At 44.1% G+C, this 3,852-nt stretch overlaps 1 long non-coding RNA gene across 1 annotated transcript in view; it reads right to left on the bottom strand.

Annotated features, from left to right (window-relative positions):
- The window catches only part of LOC102495358 (uncharacterized), an 11,214-nt gene extending 8,218 nt beyond the window's left edge, over window positions 1-2,996 (bottom strand). Inside the window, exons 1-2 of the long non-coding RNA XR_335809.1 lie at window positions 2,937-2,996; window positions 1,843-2,044 (exon numbers count right to left, since the gene is read on the bottom strand). This is a non-coding gene — a long non-coding RNA (uncharacterized LOC102495358). The remainder of the gene's footprint in view (window positions 1-1,842; window positions 2,045-2,936) is intronic.
- Between the last annotated feature and the right edge of the window lie 856 nt (window positions 2,997-3,852).

The following is a 3,852-nucleotide window of genomic DNA, read 5'->3' as shown; positions in this document are numbered from 1 at the left end:
ACTCTTTCCAGGTATTTAGTTTCAGTCATGTTCCCAACTCAATTTGGCATGGTTTACAATAAATCCTACATTTTAGAATCATTTCTAGTCTCCCTTTCTTCTTCACCTGCTAATTATACATCTGTTTCTTTCAGCTCTCTAGAAGAAATAGCAAGGAAGAAGCACTGTCTATCTAGTTTTGTCTTGTCAAGTTATTCAGTCTCTCTAAGATTTCTCATTTACAAAATGGCCACTATAATATCCTCCTTTCAAGAGTGTTGGGGGGATTAAAGTAATCGTAAGATGTTTTCTATCATTAGCTTATAAGACTAGCCCCTTTTACCAAAATGATGTGATTGGTATATTTGAATTTTACTTTTTCATAAACCAATTAAGAAGAAATATTTTTAATTCAATTTTCTTATTTTTATTTTTAAAATCAAATTGATGAACTTAGGGCTACCTTAGAAACTTAAAATACTTTATAGTCAATTGTGAGTTTATTCATATATTTAAAAAAGGAGTCTTTTTGTTGTTGTTGTTCTGATCTTTTCTCTTCCTTTAGAAAAGCTATTACTGTATTAAAATCCTTGACTTTCACTTCCAAAATCCTTGGTGAATCTATTCCAATGTGACTGTTCTGAAAATAGCATAGTTTGTATTTTTAGATTATTTTATGTAGTAATAACATGGTTTAATATACATTGGGTAGAGATAAATTTAGAAGGGGAGAAGTACCTACGGAGAGTTATTTAGGTGTTTTGGTCCTTATAAAATCTTTTTTTTTTTTTTTTTTGGAGAGGTTTTCACTATAGGGCGCGTGCGCTCGCCAGACAGACAGAGAAAGACATAGAGACAGAAAGCGAGAAATCACCCCCAGGGGGTATAGTTACTTACGCCACAATCCCTTCTCCTCCATTCTCCTCTCGGGATCCTGGGCACGCACGCACACGCGCCCAGCGTGAGTTTTTAAGCCACCGGGTCTGGGACGCGAACCGCGGTCGAATACGTGGGAGTCCAGCGACATAGCCATTACACTAACTGCTGGTCCCTGGTCCTTATAAAATCTTTGAAATGAAACCTCAACTTCTTGGTGATGAATTTATTACTTTCTTACCTTAGTGGACATTAAAAAAAAAAAAAAAAAAAAAGGTAAGGGCAAGCTGGTGGTGGTTACAGCAGCTGGATCCCACATGGCCTACACAATTTGAGTTCCAGACCCGACAGCTTGAAAAACCATAGTGTGTGCATGCATATCCAGAATCTTTTTTTTTTTTTTTTTGGAGAGATTTTCGCTATAGGGCGTGTGCGCTCGCCAGACACAGAGAGAGAGACATAGAGACAGAAAGCGAGAAATCACCCCCCAGGGGGGATGGTCACGCCACAATCCCTTCTCCATTCTCCTCTCGGGATCTTGGGCATGCACGCACACGCGACCGGCGTGAGTTTTAAGCCACCGGGTCTGGGACACGATCCGTGGTCGACTACGTGGGAGTCCAGCGACATAGCCATTACGCTAACTGCTGGTTCCCCATATCCAGAATCTTGAGGGGAGAATAGAAAAGAGATTGTGGTGTGGCCATAACCCTTAGTGGGTGATTTCATTTTCTTTCTCTTCCTGTCTCTCTCTGGTGAGCACAGGTGTTCTATAGTAAAAACTGAAATAAATAAACAAAAGAAATTAGAAATTAAAATAATTAGAGTGGGAGGAGCAAAAGGAAGAAACACTTTGTTAGGTTTGATTTGAAAATGGCGGCAGAGTTAGAGGCAGCAAAGACAAAAATACTAGAGTTGTTAGGCCATGGGATTTAATAAAACCTATATAATTTATTCTGCAAAAGCTTTCAGATGAGGTCCTCCCACCTGGTCAGAGGCTGAGGGAGTCACGCCCAGCGTGGGTGCTGCTCGTTCTTAAAGGGCCGTTGTCCAATAGGTGCTCACCATGGGTCCTTGTCTGGCCAATGAAGCTCACCATTTCCGTTCAACTTTAGAGGTTGCCCCAAATGCTGAAGGGCAGGAAAGTCCATTGGAGATGGGGGGCCAGGTGTGGACAACGGGAAAGTTCCTGCCGGCGGGAATGTTTCTGCCATGTTTCTTTCCCTTCCCCTAGACCTTATATTCTGACCTTAAAGGGATAAGGGATGACGACCGCTCTGGCTGCTTTAGGCTGTTAAGGGGCATTGATCTGGGGTCCTCTGGTTGGAGAGTCTGGGGGAAGGGGTGCTAGGGGTACAGGAGCATCTGATTAACTGCCACTCTAGCAATGATGGATGTACGTTCCCTGAGGAAGTGTAAAATACAGGGGGCGAAGGCCAGGATTAGGCATAGCAGTGTGATGGGTCCTAGAAACAGGAGGAGCCAGAGTAGTAGGGATTTTAAGAGAGCTGTGCGTAGGGCTGCAAGCAAAAGAACACAGTGCCTCCGCAGAGGATGAAAATCTCAGCAAGAGGGCACTGGGCAGAGCCATTGGGAGCCCAGGTGAGGTCGGACGTGTAGAGGAGAGAGACATTGGAGAACTGTGGAGGGGTAGTGACGTCGTGGGTAGAGGTATAACTGACCTGGAATGAGGGTGGTACCAGAATGGCAGCTATGACCCGTCTTAACAGTGGAAGGCAGAGGCAGCAAGAGTTATTTCTGGCCTCCAGGGAAGCCAGAAAATGAAAAGTAGAGTTGATTAAAGCTGGCACTTGGCTTGGGGAAGGAGAGTGCAAAATTACTGGGGCCAAAATTTTCTGGATTGGTCGTGTAAGGGGCAGGTGTGATAAACTTTAAGTATTTCTATAATACCCCCAGGGTCTATATCCTAGGCATCTATTCAGATACCTGCCAGTTGGGTGGACAGCCAGAGAGAAACAGATGAATTCTTGATAGTAAATGTGACCGGATTAGGTCGTGAGGGTGCAGCCCTGAGGGGGCCAAAGATACCGCCAGAGTTGACCCGAGGGCTGCTAAGTTACCCCGAATGGTGGAACTGCAGAGTGACTGATGAGGAGCGCCTGTCCCAAGCAGTCTTTTTGATAATACCTTGATCACCCCATGTGTGTTGTGTTTGGAATTTTCACCCTGTAACTGCCAAGGCAGAGCCCATTCTAAAGGCCATGAGAAGGAGGAGGAGGCCAGGCATGGCTAACCACATGGGGGAGGAGGCAACCCCAGTTAGCCAGTCCAGACATCTTAGAGTTACGAGTAGGAGGTATAACACTGCTAGCAAAAGCCTTTTCCAGAACACCCATTACTGTGGTCCAGTCCAACAGAGAGAACTAGGGCTAGTGTGATGGGAAGGGCCTGAACAGGTAATTAAAGGGGTAGGGTAGAGATAACAGGCTTGAGGCTGAGGGAATCACGCCCAGGGTGGGTGCTGCTCGTTCTTAAAGGGCTGTTGTCCAGTAGGGGCTCGCCATCGGTCCTTGTCTGGGCCATGAAGTTTGCTGTTTCCATTCAACTTTGGCGGGAGCACCAAATGCTGAAGGGCAGGAAAGTCCGTTGGTGATGGCGGGCCAGATGCGAAAACAGGAAAGTTCCTGTGGCCGGGAATGTTTCCCTCATGTTTCTTTTCCCTTCCCCCAGACCTTACACGCTTGACAGACAAAAGAACTGTAAAATTCTCTATTGAGTTGTGCACTGTAAAGATGTACAGTGATTAAATGTAAATCAAAATCAAAATCCATAAAAGAAAAAAAGAAAAGAAAATGATATACAAGGTAATAGCCTTGATTTGATTGTCAAAAATGAAAAAATGAATTAATTAAAGGTTATAAGAGCAATGTTCAAGAAGGTAGACTGAAGTGGTGGGGTGTATCTATACAGCATGATGTTGATTATGTGAAAGTCAGAATTAAGTTCAGTTGTACTCTTCATGACTGTGTAATTAAA

The sequence above is a fragment of the Tupaia chinensis genome, unplaced genomic scaffold (genome assembly GCF_000334495.1).
Source record: "Tupaia chinensis unplaced genomic scaffold, TupChi_1.0 Scaffold000539_1, whole genome shotgun sequence".
NCBI classification, from domain to species: Eukaryota; Metazoa; Chordata; class Mammalia; order Scandentia; family Tupaiidae; genus Tupaia; species Tupaia belangeri.
The sequence above is the reverse complement of the archived record's forward strand: the minus strand, read 5'-3'. Positions and strand labels throughout refer to the sequence as shown.